The sequence below is a fragment of the Phalaenopsis equestris genome, unplaced genomic scaffold, assembly GCF_001263595.1.
Source record: "Phalaenopsis equestris unplaced genomic scaffold, ASM126359v1 Scaffold000125, whole genome shotgun sequence".
Taxonomy (NCBI): domain Eukaryota; kingdom Viridiplantae; phylum Streptophyta; class Magnoliopsida; order Asparagales; family Orchidaceae; genus Phalaenopsis; species Phalaenopsis equestris.
The window spans coordinates 1,013,189-1,036,490 of NW_018164567.1; the positions used below are offsets into that span (position 1 = coordinate 1,013,189).

At 32.2% G+C, this 23,302-nt stretch overlaps 1 protein-coding gene and 1 long non-coding RNA gene across 5 annotated transcripts in view; one reads left to right on the plus strand and one right to left on the minus strand.

The window, feature by feature from the left end:
- LOC110021254 overlaps window positions 1-2,429 on the minus strand; it is a 46,031-nt gene extending 43,602 nt beyond the window's left edge. The window contains exon 1 of the mRNA XM_020719674.1: window positions 2,337-2,429. The gene's annotated coding sequence lies outside the window, so the exon portion shown is untranslated. The remainder of the gene's footprint in view (window positions 1-2,336) is intronic.
- Window positions 2,430-2,467: 38 nt separating this feature from the next.
- Window positions 2,468-5,797, plus strand: LOC110021255. Of its 4 annotated transcripts, none has more exons than XR_002293633.1 (4): window positions 2,468-2,544; window positions 4,630-4,686; window positions 4,802-5,116; window positions 5,373-5,797. It is a non-coding gene; the product is annotated as an uncharacterized LOC110021255 (long non-coding RNA). The 4 variants fall into 4 exon arrangements; XR_002293634.1 differs by having other exon boundaries at window positions 4,802-4,943; window positions 5,059-5,797; XR_002293631.1 differs by having other exon boundaries at window positions 4,802-5,797.
- The last annotated feature ends 17,505 nt before the right edge of the window (window positions 5,798-23,302 follow it).

Sequence of the window (23,302 nt, forward strand, 5' to 3'; positions counted from 1 at the left end):
CATTTTACCCGCGCACGACGATGCGACAAAATAGGTGTCCTCCCTAGGCAAAATTGACGTTCCGGACGCGTTGGCGCAGTCCGTTTCGTCATCCGGGGTCGCTCGGACGACGTCGCCGACAATCAGGTCAAAACGCGTCGAAATTCAAACTTCACAAAAAATCGACCTGCGATCGATTGTTTCAAAAATTTCATTCGAGTCTTCGACGGGTAACAGTGCAAGCGATGTGAATTATGGCGATCGGACGTGTTGGCTCTCCGAATTGCGAAGTTTGTGCGCGCGGGAGTGCGAATTGTGCAGAAGGCCACCCTAAGGCTCAAAAAGGTCCTATAGGGATCCCTTTTGGGTTTCCTCATGTTGGTTTCACCCTTCTAAATGCTAGAAGTCGATACCACACACTTGGAACCACAAAAGAGAACGGAAATAGGTCGAACTTAAAACGAGGCGGGCACCACTTCTAAGGTTCTAAGATAATCGCAGGAAGACCCCTAAGGCTAGATCCTAACTCCTACGAGAAAAACTAGACCTCACGAAAATTGAGGTCAACAACCCTATGTGCTAAAATCCTAAAGGCATAAAAAATTTAAGATTTTATTATTGTATGGACAGCATATTGATTGTTCACCATTGTTTGATAAATTGTATTTCATTTTACAAAGAATTTTACAATCATATATTTAAATATATATCATAAATCTTTCAAAATTTCTGATTATAAAGAAGATAAGTGCTTTATTTATATAAATTAAGGTAAAATACAAAAAGATGGCTGGCTAATTCCAATGAAAAGAATAGACAAACCAACGTTTTGTTTAAAAAAAAGTAATAAACATAGCTACTTTATATAGATGCAAATCTTGCTACGAGTATTAAAAATGAAAATCACAAAGAATTTTCAATGGACTATATATATATATATATTTATCCAGCGTTTACATGATTGTTATTTCCAACAACCTTAGAAACAATTTGGTTGAAGGTCAGATTTTAGAAAATATGGATTTGATACATCGTATTCAAATAGGATTTATTTGAATTTAGTAAATCTTAATGATAAAACTATTTAGTTGCCCAATTCTTAAATCGAACCAAATCACCAGGTCATTTGGTTTCATATTGAGAAATTTAGGGAATTTGAAGAGATCTCATAAATACTATTCAAGTATATTTCTTAAATCTTGAGAAGATTTATCAAATCCTGCTAGAATTGAGACCAGATTTATCAAGTCATGGATCACATATTCACTTTAAGGAAGATTGAATAAACAATTGTAAATGATTTGGGAAATTTTAGGCCAAATCATACCTAAGTCGTACAAAGAGGCCATTTGGGTAAAATTTAATAAGTGTTCGACTTGAATCACACCAAACATAATTTCAGGGACTTTAAATCATATCAATTTGATAAATCTAGTTTCTACCTTGTCGTTTGTTAAACACCATCATTCAGGTGGTCTAAAGGATTTAAGGACTTCTCCCAATCATAAACCTTAAATAATTAAACAATTATCCTAATAGTTTATAACTCATTAGCAAAGTTTTAACAATTGATATGCCAAACAATTTTGAAGTTTTAATCCTCTCAAGACTTACTAGATTTAATAAATCCTACTTATAGCCGGTGTTTGGTAGCAAAGATTTAATAGGATTTATGGGCGAGTTTAATGTAAATCCAACCAAACATGAAAAAATGTGAAAAAAATCATATAGTTTGTTAAATCCAAATTTCTCTCCCTTCGTCAGTTTTTGAAGTAAATCCAGATTTACTAAATCCGATATTTAAATAGACTTAACGGATTTAGTGCAGAACAAAATTTAAATCCTGAAATAAGATGCCTAAAAAGGCAAACAGATTTCAGTGGAGTTAATCTAAACTGAACCAAAACATTATTATGAATTTTGAGCATCTGCATTCGAAAAATCAGAATTTAAAAATCCTATTTGACTTAAATTTCTACGAGCAGCTAAAGATTCCCGTACACAAAGAGCCCCAAAAAGGAGCAGAAAGTCCTATAAAATTAAACAAATATAAAATGCACATTCTTAAGTTGATGTAAGACTAACATTAGTTGCCCAAATCCTCAACAGGTTTACCCAATAAAATAAAACATTCAAAAGCTTAACTTGTCATCTGCGTCTTACAAAATTTAACCGTGTCAGTATACAACCGCCTACAACCGCAACAAAGAGAGAATCCGACTAATAAGCACTCAGATCCAACAAGTTGCAGAAGAAATGAAACGAATTTGTGAAGAAATATATTTAAATGGCAATTCAGTGAAAAAAGAGGCAGATGACAAAAGGATAGGGCAGCAAAAAGAGGATTGATTGAATACCTGGAATCAAGGGTTTGAGTCGAGAACAGAATGAAGTGACGGCGTGCGAATGGCACCGGCTTTAGGGCTTAAATCAACGAGCTCCCCTGTGCTCATTTCTTTCTGTTAATAATTTGGATTCGGTTGCCTTCCTCGACGAAGTTTAGATTCCTTGGGATGAAGTCGGAAGAAAGGGGAACCGGGGCCGCAAAATTATTGATGATATGAGGTTTTTACCTACCTATCACTTAAAATTTTAACAATAACAAAATAAACAGTTACATTTCTAACATTTCAAAACAACCATCCTAAACCTAAAACCACAAATTTTAGCCACCGAAGCTCCATCTGCGTTCAAAGCCTACCCCTCTCGTCTCCATCCGTCACCCGTGCCAGACGTCTCCGTTCAACCACAACTACCGCGCTGTCTCTCCTTCCCACATCTTCTTCTCCGATGTCCATCTTCCGCACCGACGTCTGCGCCAGCAGCAAGTCTTTCCCTCTTCCCCCTTCTTCTTCCAGTTCGCAGCCGAGATGTGGTCTTGTTTCATTCACTTTTTCATACGTGTTGGATATGCAACACAACTCATAAATGTGATGATTTCTAGATGAAAAAAACTTTAAAATTTTCTATAGTTGGCTGATTCTAAATGGAATCTGCTTCACTGAGACTACAGCACAACTCATACCTGTGATAAAAAACTTCAAATTTTTCTAAACTTGGGAATGTAAATTGTCTCTACATCCCTTCTAAAGGTAAGTAAAATTTATTTGGAGAATTGTTCTGATATTTTCCCCTTGGCATTTAGCCTGGTGAATTGATGGTTCTTTCACTTTTCTGGCTTGGCTTGTTGAAGCTTTGTGAGGCATGAAGTTCTCTTTGCTTGGTTGATGAACTTCTTTGACTAGCTGGATGATTAAGCCTAAAGTGCTTCGCATTTTAGTTTCCTAAGATTTTTATGCATGATAGTTTCTCTTGTTATGATTTCCCAATAACTTGTCTGCCATTCGTGCAAGAGTCTGTAGAGCATACTCAATTTATTTTTGTATGATCAATTTATGGTTCTTTGGTGATGGTAACCCTTAGTAATTATGATTTTGTAATAATCGAACCTATCATTAAGGAGAGAAATTCTAGAACATAGATTCATTTGATGTTGGGAGCATTAATGATATTGCTAACCACAAAGATTATAATTTGCAATAATTTCGCTTGTCATTTAGTAAGAATCTTTAAAGTAGTTTTAGTTTCGATAATCCATTAATTGTGCCCGTCATCAGAGATAGAGGTGTGTTTGCTTGATATTGGATAGATGTAGGAATGAAGCTAATTAATTTTGGTTGATTTGAAATTATAACTTAAGAGAGCTAGATTTGCTCACTTAATTTATGAGATAGAACTTGAGGTTATGAATTTATTAATCTTTTGGGGGTTAGAATTGTTAATATGTATATTATAGGATGTATATGCTCACACTAGTTTTTATGGACTGTTATATGTTAATATATTTAAAATGTTATTTTTTTAACTATGCACTGCATCTATTGAAATTGACTTAGTTGCAACCTTTTGTATTAGATCATGTTATTTGAACGTCGTAGATTAATTTACCTCCTACAATTTCATCCACTATTTAGTTAAATTTATTTTTTCTTTACGATTATATAACACTTCATTGATTTTTAATAATTGTATTTATTGTTGCAGATATTTTAAAGTTCATCATGCTTAAGGAAATCTTGTTACTGTAGATATTTTAAATTTTATCCAATTGCAATTTTTATTGGTTCTTACGCTTAGGAATTTTGAAGCTAAGCATCTTAACTTCAGAGATTTTCTCTTTTACATTTGGCAGACAAACATTAATGCGGATCTTGAAACATTCTTTATCCAATGATTAAGCCTTTAAAAGTATCCCCTTAAAGTTCTGGCATGGTTCTCAATATCTAGATTTCCTTATTCCAGTAGTTACTCGATCAAAAACACCTTAATTTCCATATTTTGTTGGACTCCCATTCAAACTGTTCATTCTCTTAGTTTTGGCTACGCTTACAAATGATCAACTGACTCATGTTTGTGCTGCTAGACATAAAAATGAAAAGATTTCTACCTCTTACACTTAATTTTTTTAATTCTAAAATTTCATGTTTGTGCAGCTCGTTTGTATGAAAGCTATCTTTATTTGAACAAAGTGACATTGCAATAATTATAATCATGCTACATTTTCTTTCAAGAATATTTTCAGATAGAACCATTATAGCATTTTTTTGTTTTATTTTAATGTAAGAATTACTAAATAATATGTGCTTTCAGGGAGGCTGTTGCGGTATCTATGGTGCAAACTGTCCTAAATGGATTATTAGCATGGAGGTAATGAGCATTTTAATGCACAATCACTTTAATATCTTTGCAACAAAAGCATTGTATGATAATTAATTAATGTTTTTGAGCTTGCCAAAACTGATTGGATGATGCATGAATTCAGACTTTCTTCCTCAAACAAAATCTGCAACAAGAGTACCCATTCCACCATCATTGAAGTTGTAAGACAATAAATTAATGTTTCCACTCATTCATTGCAACAAAAGCATGGAGGTAATAATCCTAAATGGATTATTAGCATGGAGGTAATGATCATTTTAATGCACAATCACTTTAATATCTTTGCAACAAAAGCATTGTAAGATAATTAATTAATGTTTCTGAGCTTGCCAAAACTAATCGGATGACGCATGAATTCAGACTTTCTTCCTCAAACAAAATCTGCAACACGAGTACCCCTTCCACCATCATTGAAGTTGTAAGACAATTAATTAATGTTTCCACTCGTTCATTGCATTACTTAAACCCCATTGAAGTCCCCAAAAGAAAGTCATGGGTGATAAAAAAGGCTCCCATGTGAGTTTCGTTTAGTAACTTGGTGGCAGATATGCACATAACAAATTTCAAGATTTATGTAAAAATATTATTTTTTAACTAGTTCATTGTTAGTGTAGCACCCTGGCATTGGCTTTGAAGTTGATTATACCTTCAAATCACCATTTTTATCTATGCAGGAATCATGGACTATTTGTAGAATATTCAAGAGAAATGCATCGTTCAAGAGTACACACATCAACTGAAATGGAAGGAGGGTGAAGGAGGGTTGGAATGTAGAATTCAACAGATTCAAGTTCCAAGACGAGTAATTTAGAGTTAGAAGCTGGAAAGGAACACAGATACCTCCATGGAGGATGCAGTTTCAAGGAAGGAGATGAAAAGATTTGTGGAGGAGAATCGTTAGTTTTATTCAGCTGGACAATGGAATTCTAAAGCTCAGACAAATAATATCAGCTTCACATCAAATTTTGTGAATTTGAATCAGAATGAGATTTTCAGAGAGGAAAATTTGGAAGAGATTGTAAGAATGGTGGATTATATGATGGAACCAGTCACCACATATGATTGTATATTTTTTTGAAGATAGTTATGATATTTTTTATGATCTTTGTTTGGCTCATAATTAAGAATTTGACAATGGAGACTTTAATATTGAGTTGATTACATGTTATGAAACTGAGAACTGTTGAGTTTTTAAAAGAGAGTTTGTAAAATATTGTAATAGAAGAGAACCGGAGATCGAATATAGTTTATTTAGCTTTGAGATTTATTTCAAGTAAGAGATTTGAGATTTTGGATTAGGGTTAATTATTTAATATTTAGGAAATTTACAAACATACCACACAATTCTAATGCATTTAAATGTGTAAAATCTAAAGTTTAAGATTTACATTATAATACCTATAGGTGTCATAATATATACATTAAAATATATTTTATTTTTAAATATGTTTATGTAATTTTAAAGATTTGAGTGTTATATATATATAGAAATTTATGATATGATTAAGAAATAGAAAGATATAGCACAACACACTTCCTGCAACAAAAGCATTGTATGGCAAGCTTAGGTTTACATAAAGTATGTCCATAAATGATTAATATAAGTGACATGCCTAAAATATGTTGCTTTTATTTATACATTTAATGTCTATTTTTAATAATATTGTGCTTTAATGAAATGTATTTTTGATGTTTTGGTTGTAAGTACACTAAATGGAGCAAATGGAGCAAACGGAGCGAAAATGGAGCAAATGGAGCAAATTGAATTAGCGCCTATGTTGAAAATTGAAAATTGAAAATGGAGCAAATTGAAAATTGAAAATGGAGCAAATTGGAGTCAAATGAAGCGAAAAGGCCAATGTTGAATTAGCGCCTAGGCGCCAGAATCCGACGCTTAGGCGCCAGCAACAGTAATCTAGAAGGTACATTGAATTTGGACGAATTTTGAAGAGGTGGTTGAAGAGACTTTTGGTGATTTTGAGAGATCTATTTGAAGAGACTTCTGGAGGTTCAAAGGAGAGACTTTTGGGAGGAAGAAAAGGAAATCTATTGTAGAGAAGTGGATTCTTCCTAGAGAGGAGAAAGAGAAGGCTTACTGCAGATTTGAAGGAGGAGATGAGAAGTGAGAGATCTTCTTCACTACAGATTCCAAGTAAGTTTAGAGTGAATTGTAAGGAGAGTGAGTGATTCAAAGGAACTTGAAGGATTGCTTGGGAAAGAGTATTTTACTTTGTCTAGTCTTGTAAGCTTTTATTTATCTATAAATCCATGTGTTGTTGTTTCTTCCCCATCAGATCTGAGTAGTTTCATTTGTCTTTCTCCCTGCAATGAGAAATAATTATTTGTAGGAATGTAGTTTAGTTAAAGTGTTTTTAAAATTTCATAAATTGTGATGATTCAAACTCTATGCTTCATTTACTTGTCAATCTTGCTAATTGATTTGTTAAAATTTGTTGTAAAATGTAGTGACCCATTGTTATGGCTATGTTTCAACATAGTAAGAATCTTATTTGGTCTCATGGATGAGAATGCAGTCTTTGAGGTTAAGTGCAAATAAATAGAAAAATAAGTTTTGATTGACGTAGAATTAGAGGTTTTAGGGTGACAAACTAAAATCCACAGTTTTGTCCAGATGGTTGGAAACTAAAGCGAAATGTTAGCCCTCAGGGGAGGAGAAGTGGGAACTTTAGAGTAAGAGTAGTATCTTCCCAGCCTAACCACGGGTTTAGGGACCAAACTCTGGATTAGCCAATGTTCTTTATACACTTGATCGAGGGTAAAGAATAGAATTGCTCATATTTAGCACAATACCTTAGTTATATTTTAAAATTATTTTCCTACACTAATTGTATACTCATTACAAGGGGAAGAATGTTTTATAAAAATTTGAACTTATCATACATTATTAGTTTAGAGTAGAAATAACGTTGCATTTTAAAACTCTTTTTAAATAGTCTTACATTTACATTTTCTTAGCATACTAGCATTCTTTTAATATTATAGGATTATATATTTCTAAACAACTTGCGATTATTTCTTATATAAGTTTTTCTATAGTTAATAGTAGGTTTTATTAAAGTCAATTTTATAAGAGTTCTGGTTTTTCCCCATGGGATCAATACTGAGGTTTTAAAAGAAAATTCTATATTACTTAAAACAATACGTATACTTGTGTAGTACCCCTAGTGTGTAAATCTTTTTTATTATCTTTATATAATATTTAATCTTACACACTAGCCGCTAAATATAAATTCAGTCAAGCTTTTGGCCGTATCTTGAAATTAAATAATTACGTAACTGTGGGATGAGTCAATAAGCAAAATATAATGAAAACAAACAATGGTTACATATGCTTTCACAGTGACAACGACACATTACAATAATTAAGACACCTTAAGAACATAAGACCTAACAATTCCTACACATTCCTTGCACAAATAAAATATATAATGGCTACAACATTCACTCCAATCAACACCTTCAAATGAAATAATATGGCCTGAAAATTATTTTTAACCATATCATCGTGTCTTCTATTCATATTGAAATGCTCATGTAAAAGACGTAAGATGTCATTAACTGTTGGTGTGTCTTCATTGATCCATTGGAAAAATTGGCAATCACCACGTGTTAGCATTTTTGGGCAACAATAAAACCTTCTTCCTTATTTTTACCTTGCTGAGTTGTATATATAATGCATGGCATCTAACGTTGTAGAAGAATTACTAGAGCTCATTCCTATAAACACAACAAATGATGCTTAGAAAGAATAGTCAACACAATTAGAAGGTAAATGATAAGGTTCAAACACTACTATTTTGACTTTAAAAAAGTTAAATGCATCTTACAAAAGGTGGTAAATATGATGAATCAAACCACTATTTTTCTCAAAACCAAAATGACAGTTTATATGTGAAGATTTACATACATACGATCCAATTCCTATGCATTTACATACCTAGCACCTAAACTTAATTTTTACATTTATAACACTTTCACCAATGCAAGAAAAAATAAATATAACATTTTAAAGTTAAAATAGTGGTATTTGTTATGAGACATGATAGATTTGGGTGTTATAAATGAAAAAATAAATAAAAATAATAAAAAAATAAAAAAATACATGTTGGCTGTGTAAATTCATTAAGAATAGGGAAGTATGTATGTGAATGCCCCTAACTTACCACCATGAAGAACTCGTTCTCCTCTCCAACCCCCCTTCCTCCTCATCTCTCCTCAGAAACTCCAAAACCTTAACACTTTCCTCTCACATCATCATTTCTTCCCATCTCCATTTCCCTCACATTCCACCTCATCTCGACTGTGAACGGAAAGGAGTGGGAAGAGGGAAGAAGGACTTACTGCATGCGTTGACATAGGTACAGAAGATGGAAAATAGAGAAGAGTACACAAGAAGGAGAGATGACGCGGTAGTTTTGGTCGAACAGAGACAATGGGCGTGAGTGATGGATGGAGATGGGAGGGGTCGGCTTTGAATGGAGGCGGGGCTTCAGTGGCTAAAATTTGTGATGCGGCCTTAACTTAATTTCACTACAGTTGCACTACGAGGCCTTACACAAGTATATGTATCATTTTTGTAGTATAGAACTTTTGAGTCCAGGTTATTGAACCCACAGAAAGCAAGGTGTTTAAGTAATAGGAAAAGTTCTTATCTAATAAACATGTTCTTAACTTCAAAGTAAAATTAGTTTCAAGTTGTGCTAACTAGTCCTATTGAATTGCAAACTACTCTTAAAAGTTTACTCTTACTGAAATTCTACTTAATATAGTTAGATTGGTGAGAATCAAGTTATAAAGCTACCTTCTCTTACAATGATCTAAGTGGGGTGTAGGAAATGAAAAATGCAAATTGTGAATGTGGCTAGTGACAAATATGAGCAACTCTCATCTTTACCCTCTCCCAAGTGCATTAAGAAGATTGGTTAAATTGGGTTTAATTTCTTAAATCTCAATTTGAACCCATCAAAGATTATTTCCCTAAAATTTGCATCTCCCTACAAAGTACTTCATTGTACTCTATAGATCAATGTGAATAACATATTTTTCTTTCATAGCTCTCCCAAGTCATTATGGGTTACAACACATTTTAACTAATCACTTGACAAAAATGAATAGTAAATGAACACATAACATTATATATTTAAAAACTAATTTTAAAAATATTCTTTCATTTCTACACTTCCTACTTAAATACTACAATGGGAAAAACTAAAAAAAATTACTCAGAAAGCATTGAGAAAACACCACATAAAATCTTTATTAAAAAGAAATCCACTATAGAATTGTGTTTACATAAATACACTAATAAGAGTACACAACACTTTGATTTCCCCTTTTACAAAGTGTTGAGAATACTTCCCAAAGGATCTCCTAGTGCTCTTGCTACTCTCCTCAAGTCTCTCCTCACTTTACAATTGAAATTCTCTCCAAATCTCTCACAAATGCTCTCCCACTCTATCCTTCTCTAAAGGCTTGGAAAAAGTCTTGAAAAGACCACCAAAAGACTCATTCTTCTTCACCCAAGAACCCCTTTATCATGCTGAATAATTCCCCATATCATGTAAAGGAACTACTGAAAACTGCATACATTTTCTAGCACAAAGGCGCTAGGCTTTCTATCCATCAGTTTTACTATGGGAGTCTAGGCGCCCAAAAATCTGGTGCCACGTCGCTAGTATAGTAGCACCTTGGTGCCCACTGACTGGCGCTTAGGTGCTAGCCTCTCGAGTTCCCAGGGTGGGATGGTGCTTAAGTGCCCAAAAAATCTGGCTTCAAGGTGCCAGTCACTTGGGTCCTCCTTTGCTCCAAGTCACCTCTACTTTGCTCAATTTCTTCTCCACATTGCTCCACTTCTAATACCTATTGTACCTGCAAGAGAAACATAAAAATATCTTTCCTTATATTGCAATTTTATCCATAAAAATATGCAAAATATAAGGGAATTCAAACATCTTTTTCTACGCATCAAAATCTCTCAAACTTAAATGTTACTTGTCCTCAAGTAATACTAAAATGTTAATACCAAGTTAATTTAATTTGAGGAAGTGGGTTTCATTAAAATTAGCAAAAATGTTGCCTCAAAAAATTCATAGTGTAAATTTAGAATAATTCTAGTAACCAATTCTATCCCTAGTGTATAAGGAAACCATTCATCCAACTTTAAGAACCCGATTTCATATTTACTTTAAAAAAACAATTAATACTTGTTAACTATAGTACCTTATATAGTGAAAAAAATAGAATTTATGCTCTCCATTTAAAAAGACTTACTAATATATCTTACATATAAGTAGCTTAGGCATGTAATGTAGCTTCAACTTTAAAAGAATCTAGTGAAACCAATTTTTTTTTAGACTTATCCTCAAGCTTTTCCCTACTCAATATATTTTTTTAATCACTATTTTTCTTGCTTTAGTATGTGTATTTCAATCCTTAGCATAATTTTAGAAGGATTACTATATCTAGAGATGTTTTTAATATGTTTGAATTCCACTATCATATTCCTAAAGTAAAACATACCACATTCCTCTACTTCTAAACTTTTGAAAATATGATTTTAAGAGAAGTTCAATTCTTATAAAGTGTATATCTAAGGATACCTAGTTTTACAAATATAACTTTTTTTTTTAAAATGAATTTTAAAACCATTTTTCTAATGTTAAAACGTTAACTTAACACTAGTCTAGTCTCATTTACATAGAATTTAAAACAAAGATTATTTATCTTTCCTTTTTCAAAATTGTAGTAATTTCATGTTGTACCACACACCTTAAATCCCTTTTAAAACATAGTAATTTAAATACAAGTTACTGAGGATAAATGTGTTTAAGCTTTTAAAAGATTTTTCTCCCCCCCACATGATTATAAGCAAGGGAAAATATCACTGAAATACCTTCTGCCACATGTCTCAATTAAAAAAAATTGATTGGTATAAGCAAGACAAACATATATGCACTATCAAGTAAATCACATCTAAATAGGATTAAAATAAAACTACACCAAAAAAAGTTTAAATATTACAACAAATATATAAAAACTAGTCCACAAAAACAAATATAAACTAATGAAGAGAGTACAATAACAACAAAAAAAAAATAAAAATATTATTAAGTACATCCACATCCATAAAATAAAAATAAATCACTCCTCATCCTCATCATCATCACCACCACCATCATCATCCTCATCATCTTTCTCTTCCTTCTCATCTTCGTCCATCGGCTAGTTGTGCTCATATATCAGGCAAGGTGGGAAAATTGGGAACTCTACTGAGTTGTCTTCAATGATCCACTGATTTTTTTATAAATCTCCACTTCAGCAGCTTGGAGCTTGGCACGATGATCAAATTAGCTTTTATATTGCCAATCTAAGTGTGAATAATGCTCTGCTAATCTATAGTCCTCATCATGTGAAATTGTAGTATCATTCTCTACTATTTGCAATTGTTGTTCAAACACACATTTTCGAGTAGTAGGGTGAGAATTTTAAGAAGTAGAAGTATAAGGTTGCACTATATTTGATTCTTTGACAAATCCTTTAATCACAACTACTAAGTGCACATACATTATCATATTGTAAAGATAAATGAGGACCACACTTCCCCCTTCTCATCACATCTCCCTTCTCCAATTCCACATCTTCAACATAATCTCCTTCTATTAACGGTCGGGTGCTTTTACACTTTTTTAAAAGGGTATTCAAGTCTAGAAAGCACCTTTATTATTTGCTTATGTGTTGCCAAATGCTAATTACTACACTCCAATAAAATATACACCTTTGTTAGTTCATTGAAAAGATTATCCACATGCTCCTCTAATAGCTAGTCTATTGCACTAACATGATAGAATATCAGGGTCAACAATAGGAAGTAAGAAATTGAGATGGACCCGTCCTATGCCCAAACTCAACATGTCTCTTGTAAGTCCTTATGCTTTATTAAGAAATAAGGTGTAGAGGACTAGGTTGGTCCTACTACCACAAAATACATACTAAAGTTCAGTCACAGTTATAAGACTAAGGTTTCACCACCCTAAATCCATACAATTCTAATCAAAGCAAAGCATTCACAAAGCTAAACATAAACACAGATACAAACAATCCACACCACAACAAACAACAATCATAAGCACAAACACAAACACAAACTTGGGTTGCCTCCCAAGAAGCGCTTAGTTTAACTACCTTAGCCCAAAAATTCCAGATTTTTACTCAAGTTGACCCAATATTATAATTTCATTAATTGCGGGCCTCTAACCACCGTCGATCGTTGAATTAAATTCTGACAAATAATTTTTTATTTAATTTAATATATATTATTTTTTGTTTTGAAATTATTGTTTTAATTTTGAAAAATATAAGAATAAATGAATCTCATACATTTAATAGTCTAAACAATTGAGCACAACACTATAACCAGTACATCATCCCGAGAGATAGGCACACTACTTGATAGTGGACTCAATCATAAAAATTAACGAATTTATGACATTCATTTTGGTCTGTGAACATTTTATGTGTTGAATGATAAGTTTCCCTACCTGGGTTCTTAAATTCCCTATAAGGGCAAGCCCCTATAGTTAATAACATCTTAAATGATCGAAGTCACTTAAGAAAACTCTCGATGATGATCAGAGGTACTTGTATTCAAGAATTCAACGTTTAGGATTTCAAGGCCAGACATTGAAAATTAAGTGAGAAAGGTTCAAATTTGAATAGATATTTTCAAAATTCAAAGGAAGAAAGGTAGGGGTGTCATAGATTTTAAGGAGAACATCAGTGGCTTCCCAAACTATCCTAATGTTCCACTTCAGTTTTAAAGATGATGTTATTTGATGTTTCATCTTGCCAATTTTATTATTTAGAGCTTTGTCACACCAAAAATATATGCATTTTTAGACCCATATTTAATACTCATTTTTGATGATATTACACTTTAATAGAAGGTATTTTTCATGTTTTCTTGCAGGTTGTTGATTTTTAGGACTTGGATTAAAAATGAAGTAAAAAGAATGAAATTTGAAGTCAAAATAGAGAATATGAAAACATGTTCAGTGCCGACGGTGCCGTTTGACAGAGAGCAAGAAATTAATTGACGGAACACTGGCGCCGACGACACCAGTTTGGGCGCCGACGACACTTATGGCGGTGCAAACTCTATTTCTAGAAGATTCAACAGATCTGGATGCTTTTTGAAGAGTTTTTGGATGCACCTATTGGAGAACCGACTCTAGGCCCGATTAGGAGCCAAATTCATCAGAAAAGGGGCTCTCTTGGACTCTCTCTTGGTTTCTCTTCATTCCACTTCATTCCGTTAGCGCCATTTCTCATTTCCATCTTCATTCCACCACCATTTTTGGAGTCTATTAGTGAGTTTTCTTTAAGAGTCTAGAGTTTTTGTGGTGAGATTAAGTGTGAATTCTTCTCTAAGAGTGTTGGAAAAGGAGAAAAGTGAGAGATTTCTTCTTCCTACATTTTCTAAGAGAGGCTACAAGGGATTTGCTTTGAGAAAGAGTTTCAGATAAGTGTTGTTTGTTTATGAATGTTGTATGAACTTTCTTTTATATGTGAAATTTGTATTTTGTTGTATCTTTCTCATGAATTCTGAGTAGTTTCCTTTATCTTTCTCTATACTTTGAGATATGGTGAAATGAACAGATAATATGAATGTGTCAATATTAAAATATAAAATAAATTGTGATGATTTTTCAACTCCGAACTTAATTTATTTTTTGATCTGGCCAATTGAATTGTTAAAATGTGTTGTGAAACATATGATCCGAGAAATGGAGTATGAGTTCTACAACAGAGTGAGGATCACATTTGATTCCATGAAGGAGAATTTCGTTCATGGAATAAATTGCATGTTGGGTGTAGAATTGGAGAATCTTTAGGGTGACAGACTAAAATCTCCAATTTGATCTTAGTGTTTAAAAACTAAAGCAAGAGTTAGCATTCAGGTTAAGGGAAGTGAGAGCTCTGAAGTGGGAGCCAGCATCCTTCTAGCCTAGCCATGGATTCAGGGACTAAACCTAAGATTAGCCAATGATTTTTTATAACACTGTATCAGGGTAGAGAATTAAAACTGCTCCTATTTAGCACAATACATATTAAACCATTTATCTCATCTCATTTCACCCAAACCTCATTGTAATGGGAAAGATGCTTTTCACATAAGAAATCTTCATCACATAAACATAGTTTAATAGTTTAGTAGTTATTATTTAAACTTGGATTTCATTTTTTCTAATAGTTAAATAATTTAGTTTTAATCATACCTTAGTATTCGAAATTAGTGACAGTACTTTCATTTTACTTTCTATGAATTTATTAGTAAATTTATCATTTCAAACTCAAACCTTCCCTGCGGGATCGATATTCGGGGCTTAAATAGAAAGTCCTTTATTACTTGATAACGATATGTATACTTGCACAGAATCCCAACATTAATTGCTTAAGTTTCTTAATCATTAACTTTATAATTTTTACACAACTATATTCTCAAAATCAGACTTACATTGCATAATACCTAATTTTGCAAATAGCCTAGGAAGATAAGAGGGTTTACGTCGTATCGAATGACAACCTTAGAGCCTAAAGAGGGTTAGGGCTTACGCTGCACAAATAGATTGTGCAGGAGCATAAAGATGAATTGAGGATTTACGTCGTGCTAGAAAAAGTTCCTCCAAATCCTATGTCTTGTTGTTTAATTCTAAGGAATGGTTTAGTTGAAGTAGATCTGTTTTATTCTTGATTCATCGGTGGAAGGCTTTTATTCTTTGCTTGCATCCTTGCCATGCTGCTCATAAAGTTTTCTCTAAGCTCATTGTTGATAGAGGCTCCATGTTTAGGGGTTTATGTCTTATGTTTTAATTTTGATTATTGTTATTAAAATTAGAGGATGTGCTTGTTCATGTGTTATCGTGATCCATTCTAAGCAACCAGAATACTGTTCTCTATCTGAAAGGTCTGGCAAACATGCATAAATGTAGGAATAAAAGTAGTAAAAAGATGCAATAAAATGTGGTAAATGCAGTAAATATGAAACAAACTTGCGTACTTGGGCTTCTACTACTGCCTCAAGGTTAGTGCAACATAATATAATAATGTACAAGGAATTGTAAGAAATCCACTGTAAAGAACAAAAACACGTCATAAGAAAGTACTGACTAGTAAAAAAAACCTAATGTCACATATAAAAGATCAAGGATTAATGTAAGAATTTGGTAAAGGTGAGGGCTCAAAGTTGGGTTGTGTGCTTTACAATCCAACCTAGGTCGAAGCTTCCAACTAAGCAATTTTAAGGAAAGCAATTCCTTGCCCAATCAGAATGATTAACAAATGGCATTTTGTAGGATCACATCAAAATTTATTTGATTTTTCATGTATGTAAAGTCTGTTTAACAATCAAAAGTAGTGGTGTCACGAGAAAAGTATATTTCATTATGTTTGATATAAGTATTTTGGCAAATTATACAATCCAAAAGTTAATCATCCTGATCAAACTAGAACTACCAGCAATCTAAGAAAGCAAGGGGCAACTTCTTCCCAAAAGTTGGTGAATAGTAGCATTGGTCTTTTCCTCTCTCCAAAGGTCCCAGAGGTAGGAGATATTATTATAACATCCTACTCTTAGCAAACATAAGCATTATCGTCATCACCCTCGCCACTAAGACTCCTAACTTATACTAGCCTGATCATCCTTACGTGGCACTAACAGATGTCCCTGATTGCTCACAAGCGTTTGAATATCATATTCAAGACTCATGCCCTTGAGCGTTGGGTTTCACTATAGGATAATTAGTGTTAGGGTATTTTTATTAAGGTGTGTTTTAAGGGGTCTCAAATCATATCCTTGTGGGTGGTTATTATAAATTTTATGTTTATTTGGTTTGAATTTAGTGATTATTGTGTTTTGTGGATGATTTCATTCAACAAATTATAGTAAGCCTAAATGTCCTCTGGAATATCCAAAGTCTCTCAAAGGTGTCCAAGATGTAATTCTAAAACACCTTTAAAATTTCCTCGATCACTCCCAGTTCATTTGGTCTTACTATGTTTTTGACTCAATCAACCCATGTTGAGTTATATTGTTCCTCAAACTGTGCTCAATATTTTATATTTTAATTAACCCATGAGTAAGGTAAGTAGTCACTTCTCTGACTGTGTTTGAGATTTGTACGGGAGGTCACCTTAGGGGGTAGGTTTAATCACCTAAGGTGGTTTTATTTTTGCTTTCTCAATTAAACTTGAGCTTATAGTGTTTATGATAAGTCATGTTCTTTCTTTTTAATCCCTTTAAATGATTTAGATCAAGCATAGCTCATTACCAAGCTCTTTAGATCTCTTAAGGACTAATTTGTAATTTTAAAAAATTTTAGGAAACGTGTTCAATTTTTATTGAAAGATTAGATTATTGTTGAACCATTGATTTATGGCCTCAAATCAGTGAATTATTTTCTTCCTAACTCATGGCCCTCACGTTAGGATCATCCAAACCTAATTATCTTCCAAACCATAACAATTTGATTAATTACAATTTTACCATTTTTTTAAAAAAATGAAGTGAGTTGGTTTCTACCTTTTAACCCTTTATGTTTCAATCACCTCAGAGAGTTATTTTAGGATTACTATTACCAATTAACCCTCTGATTTGACCTAAATCATAATATGGTATTAAATTTCAAATTTACCATTTTATCCCTTATGGTTCTTTACTTCATAATTCATTTAATGCAATTTGAAAAACTTTATAACTTTGAGGTTACCCTACTCATAGATCAATTTACACATCAGAGAATAATTCATATTTTTCTGATTTTTATTTAATTTTTAATAATTACTTTATCTCAAAAACAGAATTTTTTCAATATTAATTAATTTAATTAACTAATACATACTTTATGTTCTTAGAAAATTTTTAGGAGGTTCTCCTAGGTCAGAGGACCACTTAGAATAATTTTCATGAATTTTTGAATTAAATTTTAACTTTTATAAATTTTTAATTGATTTTAATAAATAAATAAATAAATAATTTATTTTATTTCAAAAATTCATTTTAAAATTTTTTATTTATCTATTTGACTTTTGAAAACTCAGAGAAATGAATTTCATATTTTAATAGTTTTTATTTTATTTTTTGTAATTATTCCATCCAAAAAATAGGGAAAACACATTTAAGCACCTAAATTTATATTTTTATATTTTAAAAATTTATTAATCATATTTTAGTTATTTTCTGTAATTATCGTGAGATTTATGACATTTTGAAGTATATTTATATTTTTGTGATTTTTTGATATTTTTTATTATTTTTAAATTTAAAAATGCCTAAAAATTAACTTTTTATTTTAACTTCAATTTTATTTTTCTTGAGTGACTATGTCTAAGTGCCTTCGGTCTCAACGAACACTCCAAACCAATTCCCATAACTTACTTATTTTTATTTTATTTATTATTATTATTTTAAATTTAAATTCTTATTTACTTAAAAAAAATACATTTTTTATTAAAAATAATTTTCATGACTTTTAATTTTTTACAGAGGCGTTTTAAGGTCATTTTCTTCAATTTGAAATGTTTTGGTGATTTTTTGAATTATTTTATATTTTCTTAATTTTTAATAATTTTTATTAATTTTATAATAGAAAAATACATTTTAACTCATTAAATTTGATTTTCATTTTTCCAATGGTTCTCTGACCACAATGAACCCACCAAACTTAATTTAATATTTTTGTGATTTCCCATTAAGCTATGAGATTAAGTAATAAGGTAAGTTTGGGGTATTGACATGAGTCAATTTTACTTAAATTCATCTATATTTCCCCCTTCTTTTTTACAGTTATTTTACCTTATTTTACATGAATTTATACTTGTGAAAGGTTCTTGACTGTATTTTGCAAGTTATTGGCATCAGACACTCAAAATGAAGTCAAAATGCATGATATGTATTGAACGACATGACCACGCCTGATTTGGGCATGAGCACGCTAAAACTAGTGTGATTACACTAGTTTTGAGCATGACCATGCCCCTTAAGCAATCATATTGGTTTGACCACGCTGATGAAGACGAAACTATTTTTTGAAAGATTTTCCTTGCTAAATCTGATATCTTGGCTATGTAAAGAGATCTTAGAGCTACTTAGAGGGACGATGAATCATTGAAGATAGCTAGAAACAAAAGATTTGAGGGTTTGAATGTAAACCCTAGAGTTCTCTTCTTCTTCCTTGATGAAGAGAGCCTCTATGATAGTTTTTATTTCTTTTCTCTCTTCTCTTTTATGATGATTTCCTTGTAAGAGTTGGAAAGATTGAAAGGTAAGGGTTAGTTTCTTACATGAGAGGAGATTGGCTAGAGCTTGTATTGATTAAAGAGGAGCGTGGTGTATTATTTAGAACTAAGTGATTCTGGGTGAGTGTTTTGGACCTCTTGCATTGCAATCTTTATTTTTATGCTTGCAATACGAGTGTATGCAATTTTTTTCCCATGCATTGTGATTGAGTCTATTTCATGCTTCTGTGATCAATGACAAGTGGTTTGCATTCTATATATTTTCGATTTCCTTGATGCCTTTTTAATGCATCAATTTCTAATGTTGTTGTGCTAACCTTTTGATCATAACTTACTTTTTATTAGATGCAATAAGATTGTTAAAAAAATTTTCATGATCAAAGACATCTACTCATTGCGTAGAGAAATGAATGGGTTAACCACAAAATCTTTGTATAATAAACATATTCTATTAGGATTTTTCAACCTAGAGAGCAGTTCTGGAGATTCTTGGGAAATGTCATAGAGTTAAGCAAAACTTAACTTTATAAATTTTTTATTCTTCTTTTGACCTAAGCATAGGCTTAAGGAGAGAACTTCTAACCCTGGTTGTCAACAATAATTTGAGTTTCATTGGAAAACTTCAAGAAACTAACTGGCATATGTCACAAGAGTATGAATCTTGCATATATAAAAAATTCTATACTTTTTCCTGCCATTTTTGTTTATTACTTGTTTAGGATTGTAAGATTCCTTTCTCGCATTTGATTATTTTAAACTAGACTTAGTGGTTCAATAAACTAGAACTTTGCATGTTAGAAATAGTTTGGCACTATTCTCATAGGATCGATATGCAGACTCTTAGTCTGCATATTATTTGACATGCATACTTACATGATTAACTGACTTACTTTTCGGTAAGGTTTTGGTCATTATGATTAATCGCCCATATATCTAAATAATCAAAAATCCCTAAAATATCTTAAGTAACATAAATTTAAGTGCAATACCTAATGCAAACTATATCAAATTTAAAATAAAAAAAATTCAAAATTTTTGATTCGTACAATAAAGAAATCCAAATAGAAATTCTTGGACTTGAGACTTGGAGATTTGAATCCAACCTTTAAACCTTCATGCTTATATCCCATGACTTAGCTTTATTTGTTCATGGGTGGTTGATGCGTCGGATTTTTGTGTGTTAATTTTGTAAATATTTTTCAATATTACAAAATACACACAACAGTTATAATAATAAATATGCAATGTAAATCAAACAAAAATAACTTTAGTAAAAATAATTTTATCTTTTAAAAATATTTAAACTGTCAAATCCTTTAATACTAACACAAGTATGTGTATCGCTCAAGTAATAAAGGGCTCTAATGGAGTCCTAGATATTGATCACACAGAGAAGTTGGAAATGCTTATAGGTAAATTCTTATAATTATAATTTAAATCACAATTTAAACTACAAAACTAAAGTATGAAATTTGAATCTAAAGCAATTGAGTGCATGCTAAATAAAATGCAGTTAAAAGAACTAAGTTAATTAAACTAATTGCTAAACTTTTAAAAGCAAACTTATGAAATCTAAATAAAGTTTTTGTGACGCAGAGTTCAAATTTAAGAAAACATCATTCCCCTTTACAATGAGTATATGGATTGTGAATAAATTAAAATCATTTAAACATATATAATAATTATTTTGTGCCAAATGGGAACAATCATATTTTTTACCCTCTTCCAAGTGCATAAAAAATATTGACTAATCCAGAGCTTAATCTCTAATTCTATGGTTAGGTTGCGAGGATACCGACTGCCACTTCAGAGCTCCCACTACTCCCTCACCTGAGGGCTACCAATCTCGCATTAGTTTCCAATCAACTGGGCCAAATTAGAGATTTTAACTTGTCAACATATAATATCCAACTTTGCATCCAAAAAAGTATATTTCTCTATTTATTTGCACTCAACCTCATGGATGACATCCTCTCCCATGAAATAAAATGTGATTCTCACTATGCTTTAGAAATCATAGCCCTTTTGGAACATATGTTTCTCAACATATTTTAACATTTCAATTGACCAGATCGAAAAGCAAATGAAGATCAGAGTTTGAATCATCACAAATTATTGACATTTAAAACTATATAAAATAAAATCAATTCTTCACAAGATCATATCTCAAAGTAGGGAGAAGGATAAAGAATACTACTCAGAATTCATGAGAAGGAAAAAAATAAAACACGGATTTCACATATAAAAATAAGTTTACAAAAACAATGTAATAAAAAACACAACTTATCTCACAATCCTTCCCAAGCAAATCCCTAGAAGTTCTCTTCAAGTACTTTCCCTCTTTACAAGCACTCTCAATTTTCTCTTAGAAGAGTAATGAAGAAGCAATCTCTCACATTCCCTCTCCTCTTACAATCCTTAAAGAAAATCTCCAAGCCCTTAAATTTCTCTCTCTCTCATGCCTCAATTGAACCTTCGAACTCTCCTTCACACCTCCTTTACTCCTCTTTCATGCCTTTATTTTATTAGAGGTTGCCTTCCTCCAAAAAGAATTCAAAAATTTCTCCAAAATTATATCCAAAAGTCAACCCTTTTGAATTTCAAAAGACATGTCTATTGATCCAAGAGACATTTCCCTTCATAATAGAACCTTTCAAAGTGTCTAGACACATTGAATCACTCCATGAGGCATTTAGAACAAGTGGTCCATTCAAAATTTGCTCAAAATTCATCCCGAACTACTTTAATTTGTAAAAAGTTGTCTCTAGCGCCTCAGGCGCTGGTTCAATTGCTTCAGGCACCAACTTGTTGTTCTGGGTTTTGGTGCTTAAGACAGCGTAGTTCTGGGTTTTGTTGCTTCAGGCGCGAAATCTGACACTTCATGAGCCAACTCTCTGTACAATGGCGCTTCAGGTGCCGTCTCTCTATAAAATTGCGCTTCAGGCTAGAATCACAAAATTCGTTGTTTTGGCTCCAAATTTTATCATTTTTGCTAGTTTTGCTCCAAAAGCCTAAAATTGATATACCTTAAAAAAACATTAAAATAACCTTCTTTAAAGAGTAATATCATAAAAAATAAGCATTAAATGTATACTTAAAACAATACATTATTTTGGTGTATCAGTAGTATTTAAGTGGCTTTGGTAGGTTGGATGACTTGATTGACTCAAGTTGACCCCAAAATTAATTTGTGTTGAGTCTAGTCAAAAACAAGGTCAAAATCTAATAAAAAATAAACATTAAAGCTAATAGTGAAAATCAACCTAAAGTCAAATCTAAAACCAAATCAATCTAATAATCAGTTTAAACATGAAAAAACTGAAAATGAACATGAATTCAACTCAAACTCAAAAGACAAACTAAAATTTAACCAAATAAATCGTGTGAAACACTTAGTGGTTGCCCAAGTGGTTAAATCCTTAAGATGGAGTTGTAAGTCTTAATGCAATCTTCTGTATAATAATAGCTTATCACGTTATATGTTCATGTGATTATCATCATGGTTTTAAAATTTTGGAGGTGTTAGATGGTAGCCCATTTCAACTGGGTTGTGAGTCCAAGGGAGTCTGGCTGGGTTCACCCCATGCTAGGAGTGTAATCCATAAGTTACATTTTCTTAGACTAGGTTCAAGTTCCTATGATATTGATAGTACTCACCACAATTTAATTTTGGAGGCCAACTTATTAGCTTTGTCAAAAATAATTCCAAAGTTTTGTTTCATACATTATTGACTTCACTTTTGGTTGAGGTTTAGAAACTTCTTTAGTAGCCTAGGTCTAGCCATAGGATTTTCCTACCGACTAGTCTTAGAAAACTAGATAAGGTACCTTCACCATTAGAAACTCAAAACTCTTCTCTTTACTCAACTTGAAATTCTACATATTGGTCCTAACCTCTAGCATTTAGTAGGTAAGATCATTATGAGGAAACTCAAGAAGAGTTCTTATAGGGCTACTTGGCCTTAGGATTGAACCTGGGTGTTGGTTTGGAGCTAAGGTACACAATACCCTCACAATACCCTGGATAAGACCAATACATAAGATCCCAAAATGGGGATTTCATTGATCCATGGTTCATTTAGAATGGATATCTATCCAATTCTACTTGAAATGCTCATTTTGGGTCTTTTGCCCCAAACACCCCCAAGTTACCTAACTGCCCTTGGGACCCTTCTTTAATCCAAAATCCCAAAAATTCTAAAATTCTTAGAAAATTCCAATAAATCCCAAATATTCCCAATTTTATTTATTTCAACTACCACATGACCCAATTTGGCCAATTTGACCATCT